Source organism: Lycium barbarum, chromosome 8, assembly GCF_019175385.1.
Source record: "Lycium barbarum isolate Lr01 chromosome 8, ASM1917538v2, whole genome shotgun sequence".
Classification (NCBI taxonomy): domain Eukaryota; kingdom Viridiplantae; phylum Streptophyta; class Magnoliopsida; order Solanales; family Solanaceae; genus Lycium; species Lycium barbarum.
The window spans coordinates 75,608,956-75,631,376 of NC_083344.1; positions in this window are offsets into that span (position 1 = coordinate 75,608,956).

Below are 22,421 nucleotides of genomic sequence, written 5' to 3' on the forward strand. Positions count from 1 at the left end.
TCTTGAGTTCTTATGGATGAAGAGTGGAGAGGGTTCTAGAGAGTTCTTGAAGTGTTGGGTGAAAATGAAATGAAATAATGAACTTGGTCCCCTTTTTAATAACTTAAAAATCTGAATAAACTTATACGGTCTATATAAGTGACCGTGAAATCGCCCCTTCAACATCTCGCTTCTGTGACCATTATACGACACATTATATGGTCCGTATAAATGATCGTATAATCCCATCAGTGAGGGACCTTCACTGTGACGATTCTACAGACCATTATACGAACCGTATAACATTATACGGACCGTATAATCGGCCGTGTAACCCATCTTTTGTCTGATCTTGTTCTCGTCACTTCGTTTGATCTCCAATCCTTATGGAACCTTCTTGATACTTGTTTAACACCTCATTAACGATCTAAGGGACGTTATAATTCTTCTCCAAGACACTATTAAATCATCATTAACTTGTTACTCGTAAATCCTTTCTGATACACATCGTATGCCTTGCCCTCTCTTGGCAAACTTTCTCCTCTTACTCCGAATGTCTTTGCAAATCCCAATTAGGGTCATCAAATGTCATTTCTCACTTATTGCAATACCGTATACTTCGTGCCCTTCGTTAGTCTATTCACTCTGCATCAACGGAGAATTTTTCGAGGTGTAACAATATATATTTATATATATAGAAAGGGAACCATGCCTTAATGAAAGAAGGGTTAGCCTTACATACCTATTTGTCTCCTTAACTATTTAACGTTCCCCATTGAAGTTTGAATAATCTACATTTAGAAGGATTCATAACATGGTTAAGCCTTAATGATACTCCTAAATTCAAACTAGAATAATTCATGACCTAATGAAAATTGGGAAGCATTTCCCCTATTTAGTCAACTTCCACCACATCACAAAAAAACTCCTAACAACCACAATAATATCCATAATATCATAATCAAGTATTCATATTCGATTTACCCTTCAAAATTCATCCTTGTGTTGAACTTATACCTACAACTTCACACCCATTTAAGCACATTTCCGTACAATGCTTCCTCATCACTCATACTACCTTCCATAACAATATTATATCCATATTATACTAAGAATCATAACTCAAGTTAGCTTACTACTCAAAAACATCATAAAAATTACATTTAGAACTCATCTTCTACTTCCTTTCAACACAGTTATCCAACAACTAAACATTCTTGATAATATGTAATAAGCATGAAACCTAACCTTTTATCTCATAAGAATGAGCTATGGAGAAAGCTATCAACTTATATGAAAACCCTACCTTCAATATCTGTTACACCTCGGAAAATCCTCCGTTGGTACGCAAGTGAATGAACTAGTGATGAGTACGAGTATACGATATTTCCATGAGTAAGAAATGGCGTTTGATGACCTTAAGTGAAGTTTCAAAGGCATCCGATGTTAGACGGGAAAGTTGGCGAAGATAAGGCAAGGCCTACGGTGAGTATCGGAAAGGAAATACGAGTAACGAGTTAATGAGGACTTAATGATGTCTTGGAGAAGTGTGATAACGTCCCTTAGATTGGTATTGAAGTGTTGACAAGTGTTAAGAAGGTTCCATAAGGATTGGAGATCAAACGAATCGACGAAACGAATTTCGGGATCACTGGGGATTATACAGCCAAACATACTGGCCGTATAAATTATACGGTCCGTATGTTTGGGACCGTATAATCAGCCCAGAATGGCTCAAGCTTCTGGACCAAATGTACGACCAAACATACGGCTCGTACAATATATACGAACCGTATGTTGGTCCGTATATTTGGTCGGGGCTGAAAATGGATCATTAAATAAGGGGACCAAGGTTCATTTCATTACATTTCTATATCACACCCCCTTCTCTCTAAAACATCTCTCTACATTTATTCCAAAATAATTCAAGGATATTTGGTGATCAACAACATAAATCAAGTGAATCAAGAGTAAGGAAACCCATTAAAGGCCATTCAAGTCAAGAAATCTCATTGAAGGAAAACTAGGGTTTTGCTCAACTGGAGTATTATCAACTAAGGCTTGCTCCCACAACATATAAGGTAAGATTCATGATATTTATATGTTGTTTAAGGCATTGGAAGAGTTGAAATACTTAGGTTGTATAAGTATATGGTAAAATGGGTCATGTATGTTGAGTAGTGCCATTGTGAGAAAATGGTTGAATTGAATCATGACTGTTGTTGTGTTGTGACATGAATGGGTTATAAATGACGTTAAGATCATGAAATAGACATTGTAAGGGAATGGACGAAATCATGTGTTATGATCTTGAAATTGGATAATTGGAAGTGAATTGAGAATATGGGTAATGTAGATGACTAAAGGCTATTGTTGCGATATTGTGAATGTATTGTTGACGTTTGGAAGTTGAATTACGATATGGAGGAATGTCGTATAAATAAAGGAAATGCTGTCCGATTTTCTCTAGCTTTAGCCGTGTGTGCTAATTATCGATTCTCATGATAGTATGACTTTGATGAAGGTAGAAACGTGTGCTTCGGAAGAGAACGTGCAAGTGTAAAATAGTTGAACGGAAAAGGTATGTAAGGCTAACCCTTCTTTCATAAGGCATGGTTCTTTGGCCAAACATCTAAATCCTCTATACGAGTATGTTGTCTTTCAAATGATTTGATCTTCCGAGCTTGTAAGCTCACGATTCTTGATACACTACGATTGTACTAAGTTCCTCGTATGACGAGTAGGGCTATTAAGGTAGATGAGATGAATGGTGATAATTGTGATAATGGTATTGATGATGACTATAATGATAATAACGATGACGATTATGATAATGAAGTTAAAAGTAAAGATGTTTTATGAGCTATTATGTATGTGTATGACTATTATGGAACCCCGAGCTTATGAGGCTCGGTAAGATATGTAAATAAGTTTGTATATGATTACGTAACGCGCGCGCACCTCTGCAGAGGGTACGGATAACCCTGAAGCTTTAGTAGGGCCAGGTAGATATGACCCTGAAGCCTTGGTAGGGCCAGGTATGAGTAACCTTGAGCCTTGGTTGGCCAAGTATGTATGAAACACCAAATCTACAAGGTCGGGTATGCTATGTAAATGATATGTATATGATATGATTATGTATATGAAACGAATATGAATATGACATGACTATGTATATGAATGTGAATAAGGGCATGTATATGAATACGAGCACAAATATGGTACGGGTGCTAATATGAATACGGATAATGATGTATGTGTACAAATACGTATTAGCAATGGAAAGTTCCCATGAAAGGCAGGTAAGAGTATATGACGATGATATTGCCATCTCCCATTCCATGCTATTTCTTATGTTGCTATTTATGCTTCTATATTGATATTGATCATGCTTTACATACTCAGTACATTCTTCGTACTGACGTCCTTTTGTTTGTGGACGCTGCGTCATGCCCGCAGGTGCACATGGAGATAGACTTGATCCATAGCTACTTCCTCAGAGATTACATAGCAGTGCTCCAATTCATTCAGAGCCGTAGCTTTTGGGTACTTATTCTTTTGTGTACATAATTATGGGCATAGCGGGGTCATGTCCCGCTTAAGTGATATGTTATACTCTTCTTAGACGCTCGTATACATGTGTATATGGTTAGATATGTCTGGCCATTGGCCTATATTTTTGTATATCATTTTGATAGCCTCGTCGGCTCAAGTACGTTGGTGTGGCCTAAATGCCAATTATGATATAAAGGCATTGTCGTCCAATGGGACTAGTATGATGAATGAATATATTTGTATGTTTCCTTGTATGGCTCACCTAGATGTAAGCATAAAAGTGAGTTAAGGGGTGCCCGGGTGGACTAGCATCGGTTTCCCGTCGCGGCCCTCTAGACGGGTCGTGACAAAAGTGGTATCAGAGCAGTTCAGTCCTAGGGTGTGTCTATGAGCCGTGTCTAGTAAAGTCTTGGTTGTGGGTGTGTTGCGCGCCACACTTATAAACAAGAAGCTGCGGACATTTTAGGAATAAATGACCTTCTTTCTTCATAAGAATCGTGCGATAGAGATATGATGTAAGAAATCCTTGTTCCCTAATCATGTGTTGTGTATTTCAGAGATGCCTAAAAAGAGAAAGGCTACAGCAACCCAAAAGGGCAAGACGGTGGCAGAAATGCGGGCTGAAAGAGCATCGCCACCGGTAGTAGAGGAAAGTGAGTCCAAGAGTGCGGCTCAATCTCAGACCTCCCAGACAGTGCCTATTACTGAGGAGCGTGAGGGAGCCTCAGCCCCAGCTCCAGCATCTCCAGCTCCTCCACCAGATGCTTCGGGCCAAGATGTGAAAGTGGCTATTAATTTGCTGACTCAATTGGTTGCGGCCCAGACTCAGAGGCAAAGTTCAGGGCAAGGTGATAGGGCTGTTAGTGCAAGGGCTCGTGACTTCATTACTTTAAACCCTCCAGAATTCTTTGGGTCAAAGCCGGAGGAGGACCCTCAGGATTTCATTGATGGTATGTTGAGGACGCTTCGATTGATACATGCTTCGGACACCGAATCGGTGGAGCTAGCGTCGTATAGATTGAGGGATGTCTCGATCCAGTGGTATACAGTTTGGATGGCTTCACGGGGGGCCAATGCACCTCCCCCGATATGGCAAGAGTTTGTTGATGCTTTTCTCCGTCATTATATGCAAAGTTCGGCGAGCTAGGGCCGATAAATTCTTAAATTTGAGGCAAGGTAGCATGAGTGCTCTAGAGTATAGTCTTCGCTTCAATTCTTTGGCTAGTTATGCTTCAGCCATGGTAGCGGATATGGGTGATCGGGTACACCGATTTGGTAAAGGCCTAGGGCCACACTTGATGGATAGGTGCTTGACTGCGTCCCTTCAGGACAACATGGATAATGCACGCATTCAGGCCCATGCTCAGAACTTAGAAGAAAGCTTGCAACAGCAGAGGAGTGAACGCGAGCAAGATAGGGGACATGGCAAGAGGGCTAGATCTTTGGGTCCGACGAGTAAGTATAGGGGTGGGCACAGGCAGCAGTTTCCCAGACATTCAAGCTATTCTATGACCAGTGCACCTCTACGGTTTTCAGGCCAGAGATTTGATAGATCTGCTCGTTCAGGGCCGAGTCCGAGTTTTTAAAGGTCCCAGTTCAGGGGTGATTCGGGTCAAGCGAGGCCACCCGTGCCACGATGTTCCCAGTGTGGGAAGTTGCAGTGGGGCCAATACCGATCGGGTTTAGATGGTTGCTATTCATGTGGTCGACCAAGCCATATTATGCGTGATTGCCCCTCGGTTCATGGTAGAGGTAGCACCCAGCCATCAGGGTCGGTAGCTGGGTCTTCGGTTTCTGTACGCCCTATGCGGTCAGGTTCACATGCGCCAGTTAGCCATGGTAGAGGTAGAGGGAGAGTTCCCAGTTCTAGCGGTCCTCAGCACCGTGTTTATGCTTTGGCTAGACGCCAAGATCTTGAGTCTTCTCCTGACGTGGTCACAGGTATATTATCGGTATTCTCTCATGATGTATATGCTTTGATTGATCCGGGATCCACATTGTCATATGTTACCCCTTATATTGCAGGTCGATTTAGAGTCAAACCGGAGTCGATCAAACCTTTTGAGGTGTCTACACCCATGGGTGAATCGGTAATAGCTAGCCGAGTATATAGAAGTTGTGTAGTTGTGATTTGTGATCGACGGACTATGATTGATTTGCATGAGTTAGAAATGGTGTATTTTGATGTTATTATGGGCATGGATTGGTTGGCTTCTTGTTATGCCAACGTTGATTGCCGAATGAAAGTGGTTCGTTTCCAATTTCCGGGAGAACCAGTTTTAGAATGGAAAGGAAATACGGCGTCACCAAGGGGCAGGTTTATTTCCTATCTAAAAGCGAGAAAAATGATCACGAAAGGTTGCATTTATCATCTAGTTCGAGTTCAAGATGTAGAAGCTGAATCGCCGACTCTTCAGTCAGTTCCCGTAGTAAATAAATTTCCGGATGTGTTCCCGGAAGAACTCCCAGGCCTTCCTCCTGAGCGGGAGATTCATTTTGCTATCGATGTGTTCCCAAGCACAAAACCTATATCTATTCCTCCTTATAGAATGGCTCCCGCAGAAGTGAAAGAGTTGAAGGAGCTATTGAAAGTATTGCTTGATAAAGGCTTTATTAGGCCTAGTTCATCTCCGTGGGGAGCACCCGTATTGTTTTTCCGAAAGAAAGATGGCTCCCTGAGGATGTGCATTGATTATCGGCAATTGAATAAGGTGACGATTAAGAACAAATATCCTCTCCCGAGGATCGATGACTTATTTGACCAATTGCAAGGCGCCAAATGATTTTCAAAGATCGATTTGAGGTCCGGGTACCACCAAGTGAGAGTTAGGGAGAAAGATATCCCTAAGACGGCCTTCAGAACGAGATTTGGTCATTTTGAGTTCCGAGTAATGTCATTTGGGCTAACGAATGCGCCGACGGTATTTATGGATTTGATGAATAATGTGTTCAGGCCCTTCCTGGATTTATTTGTGATCGTATTTATCGACGATATCTTAGCGTATTCTAGATCCGAGGCAGAACATGCGGATCATTTGTGTACCATCCTTGGAGTTCTTCGAACTCGAGAACTGTTTGCAAAGTTTTCTAAGTGTGAGTTTTTGCAGAACTCAGTGACATTTCTGGGGCATATTGTTGCAGCCGATGGTATTCGAGTGGATAGTCAAAAGATTGAGGCCGTGAAGACCTGGCCAAGGCCCACTACTCCTACGGAGGTTCGTATCTTTCTGGGTTTAGCAGGTTATTACCAGAGGTTCGTTGAGGGTTTCTCTTCTATTTCTGCACCGCTCTCAAAGTTGACCCAGAAGTCAGCAAGGTTTTAATGGACAGACGCTTGTGAGTGTAGCTTCCAAGAGCTGAAAGATAGATTGACTTCCGCCCCAGTCTTGACACTACCAGAAGGATTGGAAGGATATGTTGTTTATTGTGATGCTTCAGGCATTGGGCTAGGCTGTGTATTGATGCAACATGGTAAAGTAATTGCGTATGCTTCAAGGCAATTGCGGAAACATGAGCAGAATTATCCTACCCATGATCTAGAATTGGCCGCGGTGGTGCATGGATTAAAGATATGGAGACATTATTTATATGGTGTCCATGTGGATATTTATACAGATCATAAGAGTCTTCAGTACATCTTCAAGCAAAAAGAGTTGAATTTACGGCAACGACGATGGTTGGAATTGCTAAAAGATTACGATGTTGATATCTTGTATCACCCCGGAAACGCAAATGTTGTGGCTGATGCTCTTAGTCGTAGATCGATGGGAAGCCTGTGTGATGCCGTGAGCTCCAGCAGTTAGCTAGCCTAGGAGTCCGAGTAGTGGACTCAGGTAGTAGAGGAGCTACTATTCATAATTCTACAGTCTCATCGCTAGTAGCAGAAGTGAAGGAGCGACAATATGAGGATCCCATGCTAATGCAGTTCAGAGATACACTCCCTCAAAAGGCGGAGTCACCATTTGATATTTCAGAAGATGGAGTTCTCCGATGCCGAGGCAGATTATGTGTTCCCGATGTAGCAGATTTGCGCCACCAGATATTGAGGGAAGCTCATTGTTCCCATTATTCTGTTCACCCCGGAGCAACGAAAATGTATCATGACCTGAAGTCTATATATTGGTGGAATGGAATGAAGAAAGATATAGCGGAATTCGTAGCTCAATGTCCTTATTATCAACAGGTGAAAATCGAGCACCAAAAGCCGGGTGGATTGTTGCAAGCTATAGAAATCCCAACTTGGAAGTGGGAAGTGATTAATATGGACTTCATTCCAGGCTTACCCCGTTCTCGATGTAAGTATGATTCTATATGGGTGATTGTGGATAGACTCACAAGGTCATCTCATTTCTTACCGGTCAGAACGACCTATGTGGCAGAAGATTATGCAAAGCTTTATCTTAAAGAGATAGTGAGACTCCATGGTGTTCCAGTATCTATTATCTCCGATAGAGGGACTCAGTTCACGGCTAAATTTTGGAAGTCTTTCCAAGAGGGTTTAGGAACCCAAGTGCGCCTTAGCACGACATTTCATCCGCAGACCGATGGGCAAACAGAACGTACCATTCAGACTCTAGAAGATATGTTGCGAGCATGTATGATAGATTTTGGAGGTAGTTGGGATGATAATTTGCCACTCATTGAATTTGCTTACAACAATAGGTGCCATTCTAGCATTCAAATGGCACCGTATGAAGCTTTATATGGGCGAAAGTGTAGATCCCCAGTTGGGTGGTTTGAAATAGGAGAAACTAAATTGATAGGGCCAGACTTGGTCCAGCAAGCTATAGAGAAAGTCAAGCTCATACAAGGTCGGTTGTTAGCAGCCCAAAGTCGTCAACAGTCCTATGCGGATAATCTTCGAAGAGACTTGGAGTTCAAAGTGAAAGATTGGGTATTCTTGAAAGTGTCTCCTATGAAGGGTGTAATGAGATTTGGCAAAAAGGGGAAGCTTAGCCCCCGGTACATTGGGCCTTATGAGATTGTGCGCAAAGTGGGCAAAGTGGCCTATGAATTAGATCTACCTCCGGATTTGGAGTCAGTCCATCCAGTTTTCCATGTCTCGATGCTTCGGAAATGTGTAGGAGATCCTACTAAGATTGTGCCAATGAGTGATGTGCAAGTGACAGAGAAATTGACTTATGAAGAGGTACCCATTGCCATACTTGACAGGCAAGTATAGAGGCTTAGAAACAAAGAAGTGGCCTCAGTTAAGGTTTTATGGAGAAGCAGTAAACGAGAAAATATGGCATGGGAAGCGGAAGAGAGTATGCGATCCAAGTACCCGCATTTATTTCAGCCCTTGGAAGAAGTCCAAGATGAGACGTCAATATTGTAAGGTATCTATGTTTTCCTTTTATGCTTTTTGGGTCGTGTGTGGCCAAATTTTTATGCTATTGTGTTGTGGCCCTATGAGGCATCAATGTTACGTGTTGTTGTGACAGGATGGTAGTTCCATATTGTAGGGGAAACTTTGGCGAAATTTTTATAGAATTCCCGAACACTTTAACATTCGAGGACGAATGTTCTTAAGGGGGGAAGAATGTTACACCTCGAAAAATCCTCCGTTGGTATGCAAGTGAATGAACTAGTGAGGAGTACGAGTATAAGATATTTCCATGAGTAAGAAATGGCGTTTGATGACCCTAAGTGAAGTTTCAAAGGCATCCGATGTTAGACGGGAAAGTTGGCGAAGATAAGGCAAGGCCTACGGTGAGTATCGGAAAGGAAATACGAGTAACGAGTTAATGAGGACTTAATGATGTCTTGGAGAAGTGTGATAACGTCCCTTAAATTGGTATTGAAGTGTTGAACAAGTGTTAAGAAAGTTCCATAAGGATTGGAGATCAAACGAATCGACGAAACGAACTTCGGGATCACTGGGGATTATACGGCCAAACATACTGGCCGTATAAATTATACGGTCCGTATGTTTGGGACCGTATAATCAGCCCAGAATGGCTCAAGCTTCTGGACCAAATGTATGACCAAACATACGGCTCGTACAATATATACGGACCGTATGTTGGTCCGTATATTTGGTCAGGGCTGAAAATGGATCATTACATAAGGGGACCAAGGTTCATTTCATTTCATTTCTATATAACACCCCCTTCTCTCTTAAACATCTCTCTACATTTATTCCACAAGAATTCAAGGATATTTGGTGATCGACAACATAAATCAAGTGAATCAACAGTAAGGAAACCCATTAAAGGCCATTCAAGTCAAGAAATCTCATTGAAGAAAAACTAGGGTTTTTGCTCAAGTGCAGTATTATCAACTAAGGCTTACTCCCAAAACATCTAAGGTAAAATTCATGATATTTATATGTTGTTTAAGGTATTGGAAGAGTTGAAATACTTAGATTGTAGAAGTATATGGTAAAATGGGTCATGTATGTTGAATAGTGCCATTGTGAGAAAATGTTTGAATTGAATCATGATTGTTGTTTTGTTGTGACATGAATGGGTTATAAATGACGTTAAGATCATGAAATAGACATTGTAAGGGAATGGACAAAATCATGTGTTATGATCTTGAAATTGGATAATTGGAAGTGAATTGAGAATATGGGTAATGTAGATGACTAAAGGCTGTTGTTGCGATATTGTGAATGTATTGTTGACGTTTGGAAGTTGAATTACGGTATGGAGGAATGTCGTATAAATAAATGAAATGCTGTCCGAACGGAAAAGGTATGTAAGGCTAACCCTTCTTTCATAAAGCATGGTTCTTTGGCCAAACATCTAAATCCTCTATATGAGTATGTTGTCTTTCAAATGATTTGATCTTTCGAGCTTGTAAGCTCACGATTCTTGATACACTACGATTGTACTAAGTTCCTCGTATGACGAGTAGGGCTATTAAGGTATATGAGATGAATGGTGATAACAGTGATAATGGTATTGATGATGACTATAATGATAATAACGATGACGATTATGATAATGAGGTTAAAAGTAAAGATGTTTTATGAGCTATTATGTATGTGTATGACTATTATGGAACCCCGAGCTTATGAGGCTGGGTAAGATATGTAAATAAGTATGTATATGATTACGTAACGCGCGCGCACCTCTGCAGAGGGTACGGATAACCCTGAAGCCTTGGTAGGGCCAGGTAGATATGACCCTGAAGCCTTGGTAGGGCCAGGTATGAGTAACCTTGAGTCTTGGTTGGCCATGTATGTATGAAACACCAAACCTACGAGGTCGGGTATGCTATGTAAATGCTATGTATATGATATGATTAGGTATATGAAACGAATACGAATATGACATGACTATGTATATGAATGTGAATAAAGGCATGTATACGAATACGAGCACAAATATGGTACGGGTGCTAATATGAATACGGATAATGATGTATGTACACAAATACGTATTAGCGATGGAAAGTTCCCATGAAAGGAAGGTAAGAGTATATGACGATGATATTGCCATCACCCATTCCATGCTATTTCTTATGTTGCTATTTATGCTTCTATATTGATATTGATCATGCTTTGCATACCTAGTACATTCTTCGTACTGACGTCCTTTTGTTTGTGGACGCTGCGTCTTGCCCACAGGTGCACACGGAGATAGACTTGATCCATAACTACTTCCTAACAGATTACATAGCAGCGCTCCAATTCATTCAGAGCCGTAGCTTTTGGGTACTTATTCTTTTGTGTACATAATTATGGGCATAGCGGGGTCCTGTCCCGCTTATGTGATATGTTATACTCTTCTTAGAGGCTCGTAGACATGTGTATATGGTTAGATATGTCTGGCCTTGTCGGCTTATATATTTGTATATCATTTTGATAGCCTCGTCGGCTCATGTACGTTGGTGTGGCCTAGATGCCAATTATGATATAATGGCATTGTCGTCCAATGGGACTAGTATGATGAATGAATAGATTTGTATGTTTCCTTGTATGGCTCACCTAGATGTAAGCATAAAAGTGAGTTAAGGGGTGCCCGGGTGGACTAGCACCGGGTGCCCGTCGCGGCCCTCTAGACGGGTCGTGACAATATCCAAATAATTCTGGGAGCCTACTAACCCTAGCAAGACTTGTAACACATGGGTTTATTGATTCTTGCCTCTTTATATTTAATCTCCCTTGGATTTTGGCTTGGATTAGTTTATGGAGTTGAAGAGAGGGTTTTTGGAGAGCTTTTGGATCTGATTTGGTAAAATAAAATGTCAAAATGAAGTGGAGTGAAATATATAAAGTGGAACTTAAAATCCCGTCGGGCAATTCTGCGCCCATTTTGACGGGCCGTCATAATTCCTACGGACCGTGAAAATGTTCCGTAGAACTGCCCAGTCAAATATGGTTCAATGTAACCATTTTACGCTAGGCTCGTGCAGTTTGACGGGCCGCAGAATTTTCTGCGGGCCGTCAAATGGTCCACAGAAATTTTATGCTCAGACAGTCTATCTTGAAACACCCATAACGTTTTACTCCGGCGTCACATTGACGAACGGTTTATTGCGTTGGAAACTAGACTCGATGAACTTCAATTTGGACAAAATAAACACACCAAAACTCCTCATATTCTAGGAGATATGCCTCCCCCAATCTGGACCAAAATCCTGTCCGAAAATTTTGCCAAGTTTTACCAAAGTTCCCACAAACTCAATTCCTTTATTTGCTTCTTCTTAAATCCTTCCGTAACTGATTTCATGGGCTTAAACCCCCATAACCATAATATGGGAACATGTAATCTCATATATCCTAAGGTAACTCCCGTTTCCACGATTAGGACAACTAACGCCTAACGAATCTCAACGGACGAAACTACGAGGTGTAACAATAGTATGCTCGTTGTAGGATCCCTAATGAGGTACTTAATGCTAGAAGAAAGGCTTATGATGCATCCAGGAATTGACTAAGGTTTAGTTAGTCGGGAAGAAGTCTTAATTGCCCGGAAATGTGCTTATAAGTCCTATGTAATCATGTAGGCATTAACAGATAAGTAATGATCATGAGAAGTGCATAGAAATTACTCATAGAGGTCTGGTTATGATGTTGATTACATTTACCACTGGTCTACGGCCAGTTGGGCAGATCATGTATCACTATTTACCACTATGCTACGGCTGGTTGGGTAGTTATACCACAGAGCTACGACCGGTCGGGCAGACACGTACTTACCACCAGGCTACGGCTAGTTGGGCAGATATTACCACAGAGCTACTGCTGGTTGGGAAGTTACCACTGATCAATTGGGCAGTTACGACATGCGCTCTACCATTGGGCGATAACCGAATGGGAAATTATACAGTTACCACCGAGCTACAGTCGGTTGGGCAGTTACCACTGATCAGTTGGGCCGATAGCACCATGATGATCAGTTGGTCAGGGCCATAGTATTGTACACAGATTTAGTTAAGCATACGAGATTACAGAGAGACATATATGCTAGATTCTCATCAGTAAGTTAGAAGTGCCTGGTTGATTCTTAACCTTCTTCTTTACAGTATTTGTTTACCATGTTACATTTTACCCCTTATATACTCGGTACATTATTCGTACTGACGTCCTTTTCTTTGTGGACACCGCGTTCATGCCCGCAGGTAGACAGGGAGACGGTTCAGACTCTTAAACTGCCTTCTCAGCGGTTGTACAGGAGCACTCCACTTGTTCCGGAGTAGCAGTATAGTTGGTGTGATTCTTTTGTGTATAGATGGGTATGGTAGGGTCCTGTCCTGTCCTTATTATGTTGCGCACTCCAGTAGAGGCTCGTAGAGATATATGCACAGTTAGATGTCTTATGGCCGTCTCAGTGTATATTCTACTGTATCGTTACTATGGATAGCCTTGCTGGTACATGTACTTGGGATTAACCTAATGACGTATATATATTATCTTTTGGGCTTGTGTCCCATACAACTTATGGTATATATGACTTTGTATTATGTCCCACTCAGGAATGACTAAGAGATGCATGCATGTGATGCTCGGTAGGTTAGCTCCGGGTGCCCGTCATGGCCCTCCAGTTGGGTCATGATAGAAATGTAAAGTTCTAGTGGGCTATCAATTTAGTTTGAAGTGACTTTCTTCAAACTTTGATTACGGAGATAGCCGAAGGTACAATGTCAGACTGATAAATAGAAAAAGGTGGTAATGCTACTGGAAGATCTTTGCTTTTCTTTGAGGATTAGTGTTACACCTCTCATTTTCATATGTTGAGTTTCGCCGAATGCTAATTGTTCTAGCCTTGGGAAGTAGGATAAATTTTTCAAGGTCATTGGGATAGATATGTCCATCTTGGGTATATAATGGAGAAAAACCATGTTTAGTAAGCCTCGGGAAGGTTTAAGACTCGTCGGATCATCGGAGTTAAGTTTCGGTGGAAGTTGGGTAAAATGTCACATTATGGCGCACTTTGCAGTGCAACATGCGAGCAGCAAACACGCTTTGCGGCCACGCAGTTGCACAGAAAAGTGTGCCATTGAAATTTTATGATTCTGCAAGGTCTGCGACACAACATGCTTTTAGCAAAGCATGCTTTGCGTCTAGCAAAGCTTGCCGCATGTTGTGTCGGTCCAGAATTTTCTGGACCACTATATATATATATCAAACTCGACCCAAAACTCATATTCTCACCATTTTTGGTCAAGAAACCTCTAGAATATTCACTCCACTCTTCATCCACAAGAAAATCAAAGGAAATCCAAGATCAACCACTTCAAATCCATGAAAACAAGTGTGTGAAACTTAGTAAAAGTTCATCTACTTCAAGAAAATCCAAGGGAAGTGAAATAGGGTTTTGGTGCTAGAAGAGTATTCCCATTCAAGGCTTGTTCATCCATCATCTAAGGTAAGTTTCATGACCATACCATGTTGTTTAAGGTATTGGAAGGCTAAGGCACTTGAATTGTAGAAAGACATAGAAAATGGGTAATAAATGAGTGAATAGTGTCATTGTTGAATAGTGGTTGGGATGAATGATGAATGTTGGTATGTTGTGATCATGAATACGTTATAAATGACATTTAGACCATGGAATAAGTATTATATATGAGAAAATACGATAATGAGCTATAACCATAATTGTAGAGAAATTGAAGAGAAATGGTGAATTGTGGTAAATGTAGATAAATGATGATTGTTGGTTGTAATATTGTGAATTTTGATATGAACGTTTGGGAGCTGATATAGAACATTGGAAAAGTAGTATAAAGAAAGGAAATACTGCCCAATTTTCTCTAGCGTTAGTAAGCCCGTTCTTATAATTGTTAACTAATGTCGATACGAATTCTCTTGAAGGTAGAAACGTGGATATCGAAGGAGAACAAGCAAGCGATAGATTAGCCAAACGTAAAAGGTATGTAAGGCTAGTCCTTTCTTTCCAAGGAATGAATCTTATGATATGATATTATTTCCCTACATTTTCATGGATCCCTTATATTCCGGAACCAAGAACCTATATTCATAGATAGCCACGTAAGATAAGGATAAGAGACATGTTGTGAGCACGATAACGAAGATGATAAGCTTAAGTCTAAAGATTCTAAAGTTCATGGTTTAATGATTATACAAAGCTAACGACATTAACAACGATCTATTGGTGATGCTTGATGTATACACTCACCTTATACACTAATTCCGTCAAGGTGAGGCAGCATACCTATGAATGCTTGTCACGACCCGTCTAGAGGGCCGCAACGAGCACCCGGTGCTAGCCCACCCGGGCACCCTTGGCTTACACATATATTTACATCTAGGTGAGCCATACGTTTAAACATACATCTTTTTTTTTTATCACGCTAGTCCCATTGGACAACAACATCTTTAAATCATCATTGACATCTATGCCATATCAAATGTATATAAGCCGACGAGGCTATCAAAAGATATACAAAATATAGGCCGACAAGGCCGGACACGTCTAATCATACACACGTGACTACGAGCCTCTAAAGAGAGTATAACATATCACATGAGCGGGACAGGACCCGTTATGCCCACAATTATGTACACAAAAGAATAAGTACCCAAAAGCTATGGCTCCGAATGAAATTGAGCTCTGCTGTGAAGTCTCTGAGAAAGCAGCTATGGATCTAGCCAGTCTCCCTGTGCACCTGCGGGCACGACGCAGCGTCCATAAACAAAAGGACGTCAGTACGAAGAATGTACTGAGTATGTAAAGCATGATCAATATCAATATAGAAGCATAAATAGCAACATAAGAAATAGCATAGGATGGGAGATGACAATATTGTCGTCATATGCACTTACTTGCCTTTCATAGGAACTTTCCCTTGCTAATACGTATTTGTGTACATACATCATGATCCGTATTCCGTGATAGTACCCGTACCATATTTGTGCTCGTATTCGTATACATGCCCTTATTCACATTCATATACATAGTCATATCATATTCGTACTCATATCATATACATAGCATTTCCATAGCATACCCGACCACGTAGGATCGGTGTGTCATACATACTTGGCCAATCAAGGCTCAAGGTTACTCATACCTGGCCCTACCAAGGCTTCAGGGTTATTCGTACCCTCTGCAGAGGTGCGCGCGCGTTACGTAATCGTATACATATTTATTTACATATCATACGCGGCCTCATAAGCTCGGGGTTCTATAATAGTCGTACATATACATAATAGCTCATAAACATCTTTACTTTTAATCATCGTTATAGTAATCATCATCGTTATTATCATTATAGTCATCATCAATAGCATTATCAGTACTATCGTCATCCACCTCTTCTACCTTAATAGGCCTACTCGTAATACGAGAAACTTAGTACAATCGTAGTGTATCAAGAATCATAAGCTTACAAGCTCGGAAGATCAATTCATTTGGAAGACAACATACTCGTATAGAGGATTTAGATGTTTGGCCAAAGAACCATGCCTTATGAAAGAAAGGTTAGCCTTACATACCTTTCCGTCGCACTATTCTACACTTGCGCGTTCCCCTCCAACGTTAGCGTTTCTACCTTCATTAAAGTCATACTATCATTAGAATCGATAATTAGCACACATGGCTAAAACTAGGGGAAAATCGGACAACATTTCCTTCACATCATAATTTAACTCCCAAACGTCAACAATACATTCACAATATCCTAACGATGGCCATTAGTCATTCACATTATCCACATTCCTCAATTTACTTTCATTTGCCCATTATCTATGGATATAACATATGATTTCGTCCATTCACATAAAATGTCTATTTCATGGTCTTTCAACGTCATTTATAACCCATTCATGTCATAATATAACAACAATCATGATTCGATTCCAACTAATTCTCTAAATGGAACTATTCATCATTCATGATCCATTTTACCATATTCTTCTACACTCCAAGTATTTCAACTCTCCAATATCTTAAACAACATATAAACATCGTGAATCTTACCTTAGATGTTGTAGGAACAAGCTTTAGTTGATAATACTCCACTTTGAGCAAAACCCTAGTTTATCTACATTTGGATTTCTTGACCTTGGATGATCTTTGATGGTTTTCTTACTTTTCATTTACTTGTTTTATGTTGTTGGTCACCAAATATCTTGAATTCTTGTGGAATAAATGTAGAGAGATGTTTTAGAGAGAAGGGGTGTGATGTAGAAGTGAAATTAAATAAGCCTTGGTCCCCTTATTTAATGACTTGAAAATCTGATTTGAAGTGCACAGTGGTCGTAAACTTGGTTTACAGTCCGTATTCCAGTTTGCGGACCGTCCTTCATGGTCGTATTTAATCATAACAGAACCAGAAACTCAGGCTGAAGCATGGTGATTTACGATCATGATTTACGGGCTGTAAACCACTTTACGGTCCGTATTTTGGGTCGTATTTAACCATTTGCTCATTTGGCAGAAAGTTGAAGTTTTGGAAGCCAAAATACGACATGGCAGTTTACAGACCATATACCACTTTACGGTCCGTATTTCACTTTACGACCAACTGGCCAGAATGCAAACTTGCAACTTTTCACATTTCCAAAACCCATAATTATTCATTACGGAGCATAACCTCTCTCTTATTGCGATTGCCTTCGGAATCTCACTTAGGGTCGTCAAATGTTATTTCTTACTCCTGGAAACATCATACACTCGTGCTCATCACTAGGTCATTCAATTGCGTACCAACGGAAGATTTTTTCGAGGTGTAACATTCTTCCCCCCTTTAGAACATTCGTCCTCGAATGTTAAAGCCTTCGGGAATTCTATAAAAATTTCGCCAGAGTTTCCCCTATAATATGGCACTACCATCCTGCCATAACAACCCATAATATCGATGCCTCACAGGGCCACAACACAATAGCATAAAAATTTTGCCACACACGACCCAAAAAGCATTAAAGGAAAACATGCATACCTTATGATCTCGACGTCTCATCTTGGACTTCTTCCAAGGGCTGAAATAAATGCAGGTATCTGGATCGCATACTCTCTTCTGCTTCCCATGTCATCTCGTCTCATTTACTGCTTCTTCATAGAACCTTAACCGAGGCCACTTCTTTGTTTCTAAGCCTCCGTACTTGCCTATCTAATATGGCAATGGGTACCTCTTCGTAAGATAGCTTTTCTGTCACTTGAACATCATTTACTGGGACGATCCTAGTGGGATCTCCAACACATTTTTGAAGCATCGAGACATGAAATACTGGATGGACTGACTCCAATTCTGGAGGTAGGTCTAACTCATAGGCCACTTTTCCTATCTTTCATACAATTTCATATGGCCCAATATACCGGGGACTAAGCTTCCCCTTTTTGCCAAATCTCATTACACCCTTCATAGGCGAAACATTCAAGAATACCCAATCTTTCACTTTGAACTCCAAGTCTCTTCGACGATTATCCGCATAGGACTTTTGACGACTTTGGGTTGCTAACAATCGATCTTGTATGAGCTTGACCTTCTCTATAGCTTACTGGACCAGGTCCAACCCTATCAATTTAGTCTCCCCTGTTTCAAACCACCCAATTGGGGATCTACACTTTCGCCCATATAAAGCTTCATACGGTGCCATTTGAATACTAGTTGTTATTGTAAGTAAACTAAATGAGTGGCAAATGGTCATCCCAGTTTCCTCCAAAATCTATGATGCATGCCCGTAACATATCCTCAAGAGTCTGAATGGTGCGTTCAGGTTGCCCATCGGTCTGCGGATGAAAGGCCGTGCTAAGGCGCACCTGGGTCCCTAGACCCTCTTGGAAAGACTTCCAAAAGTTAGCCGTAAACTGAGTCCCTCTATCGGAGATAATAGATACCGGAACGCCATGGAGTCTCACTATCTCTTTCAGGTAAAGCCTTGCATAATCTTCTACCTCATAGGTCATTCTGACCGGTAAGAAATGAGCTGACTTTGTGAGTCTATCCACAACCACCCATATGGAATCATACTTACGTCGAGAAATGAAGTCCATGTTAATCACTTCCCACTTCCAAGTTGGGATTTCTATAGCTTGTAGCAATCCACCCGGCTTTTGGTGCTCGATTTTCACTTGTTGACAATTTGGACATTGAGCTACGAATTCCGCTATATCTTTCTTCATTCCATTCCACCAGTATATGGACTTAAGATCATGATACATTTTCGTCGCTCCGGGGTGAACAGAATAACGAGAACAATGAGCTTCTCTCAAAATCTGGTGGCGTAAACTTGCCACATCAGGGACACATAATCTGCCTCGGCATCGGAGAACTCCGTCTCCTGAAATATCAAATGATGACTCCTCTTTCTGAGGGAGTGTATCTCTGTACTACATTAGCATGGGATCCTCATATTGTGGCTCCTTCACCTCTGCTACTAGCAACGAGACTGCAGAATTCTGAATAGTAGCTTCGCTGCTACCTGAGTCCACTACTCGGACTCCTAGGCTAGCTAACTGTTTGAGCTCACGGGCTATTTCCCTCTTCTCTGGTCGTACATCACATAGACTTCCCATCGATCTATGGCTAAGAGCATCAGCCACAACATTTGCCTTTCCGGGGTGATACAAAATATCAACATCATAGTCTTTTAGCAATTCTAACCATCGTCGTTGCCGCAGATTCAACTCTTTCTGCTTGAAGATATACTGAAGGCTCTTATGATCTGTGTAAATATCCACGTGAACACCATATAAATAATGTCTCCATATCTTTAATGCATGAACCACCGCGGCCAATTCTAGATCATGGGTAGGATAATTCTGCTCATGTTTCCGCAATTGCCTTGAAGCATACGCAATCACCTTGCCATGTTGCATCAATACACAGCCTAGCCCAACACTTGAAGCATCGCAATAAACGACATATCCTTCCAATCCCTCTGGAAGTGTCAAGACTGGGGCAGAAGTCAATCTACCCTTTAACTCTTGGAAACTACGTTCGCAAGCATCTGTCCATTAAAACTTTGCCGATTTCTGGGTCAACTTTGTGAGCGGTGCCGAAATAGAAGAAAAACCTTCAACGAACCTCCTGTAATAACCTGTTAAGCCCAGAAAGCTACGAACCTCCGTAGGAGTTGTGGGACTTGGCCAAGTTTCACGGCCTCAATCTTTTAACTATCCACTCGAATACCGTCGGCTGCAACAATATGCCCTAAAAATGCCACCGAATTCAAAAAACACTCACATTTGGAAAACTTTGCAAACAACCCTCGAGTTCAAAGGACTCCAAGGACAGTACGCAAATGATCCGCATGTTCTGCCTCGGATCTATAATATACCAAGATGTCATCGATAAACACGATCACAAATAAATCCAAGAAGGGCCTGAACACATTATTCATCAAATCCATAAATACTGCCGGCGCGTTCGTTAGCCCAAATGACATTACCCGGAATTCAAAATGACCATATCTTGTTCTGAAGGCTGTCTTAGGGATATCTTTCTCCCTAACTCTCACTTGATGATACCCGGACCTCAAATCGCTTTTTGAAAATCATTTGGCACCTTGCAATTGATCAAATAAATCATCAATCCTTGGGAGAGGATATTTATTCTTAATCGTCACCTTATTCAATTGCCTATAATCAATTCACATTCTCAAGGAGCCATTTTTCTTTCGGACAAACAATACGGGTGCTCCCCACGAGGATGAACTAGGCCTAATAAAGCCTTTCTCAAGCAAGTCTTTCAATTGCTCTTTCAACTCTTTCAGTTCTGCGGGTGCCATTCTATATGGGGGGATAGATATAGGCTTAGTGCCTCGCAACACATCAATAGCAAAGTCAATCTCCCGCTCGGGAGGAAGGCCCAGAAGCTCTTCCGGGAACACATCTGGAAATTCATTTACTACGGGAACCGACTGAAGAGTTGGCGATTCAGCTCCTATATCTTGAACTCGCACTAGATGATAAATACAACCTTTTGTGATCATTTTCCTTGCCTTTAGGTAGGAAATAAACCTACCCTTTGGTGACACCGTATTCCCTTTCCATTCTAAGACTGGTTCCCCCGGAAATTGGAAACGAACCATTTTCATTCTACAATCAACATTGGCATAGACAGAAGCCAACCAATCCATGCCCATAATGACATCAAAATATACCATTTCTAGCTAATGCAAGTCAATCATGGTACGACGATCAAAAATCACAATCACACAATTTCTATATACTCGGCTAGCTATTACCGACTCACTCACGGGTGTAGACACCTCAAAAGGTTTGATCGACTCCAGCTCGACTCTAAATCGACCAACAATATATGGAGTAGCATATGACAATGTGGAGCCCGGATCAATCAAAGCATATACATCATGAGAGAATACCAATAATATACCTATGACCACGTCAAGAGAAGACTTAAGATCTTGGCGTCCAGCCAAAGCATAAATATGGTGCTGAGGACCGCTAGAACTGGGAGCTCTGCCTCTGCCTCTACCATGGCCGACTGGCGCATGTGAACCTAGCCCCGTAGGGGGTACATATGCTGAAGATCTGGCTACCGACCCTGATGGCTGGGTCCTACCTCTACCATGTACTGAGGGGCAATCACGCATGATATGGCCTGGTCGGCAACATGAGTAGCAAACATCTGAACCTGATCGGCATTGACCCCAATGCAACTTCCCACACTGGGAACATCATGGCACGGGTGGACTCGATTGACCCGAATCACCCCTAAACTGGGACCCTGAAAAACTCAGACTCGGCCCTGAACGAGCAGATCTATCAAATCTCTAGCCTGAAAACCGTGGAGGTGCACTGGTCATAGAATAGCCTGAATGCCTGGGAAACTGCTGCCGGTGCCCACCTCTAACCTTGCTCATCGAACCCGAAGATCTAGCCCTCTTGTTATATCCCCGATCTTGCTCACCTTCACTCCGCTATTGTCGTAAACTTTCTTCTAAGTTCTGAGCGTGGGCCTGAATGCGTGCGATATCCATACCGTCCTGAAGAGACGCAGTCAAACACCTATCCATCAAATGTGGCCCTAGGCCTTTAACAAATCGGTGTACCCGGTCCCCTATATTCGCTACCATGGCTGAAGCATACCTAGCCAAGGAGTTGAAGCGGAGACTGTACTCTGGAGCACTCATGCTACCTTGCCTCAAATTTAAGAATTTATCGGCTCTAGCTCGCCGGACTTCTGGAGGCATATAATGACGGAGAAAAGCATCAACAAACTCTTGCCATACCGGGGGAGCTGCATTGGCCCCCCGTGAAGCCATCCAAACTGTATACCATTGGATCGAGACATCTCTCAATCTATATGACGCTAGCTCCACCGATTCGGTGTCCGAAGTATGTATCAATCGAAGCGTCCTCAACATACCATCGATAAAATCCTGAGGGTCCTCCTCTGGCTTTGACCCAAAGAATTCTGGAGGGTTTAAAGTAATGAAGTCACGGGCCCTTGCACTAACAGCCCTATCACCTCGCCCTGAACTTTGCCTCTGAGTCTGGGCC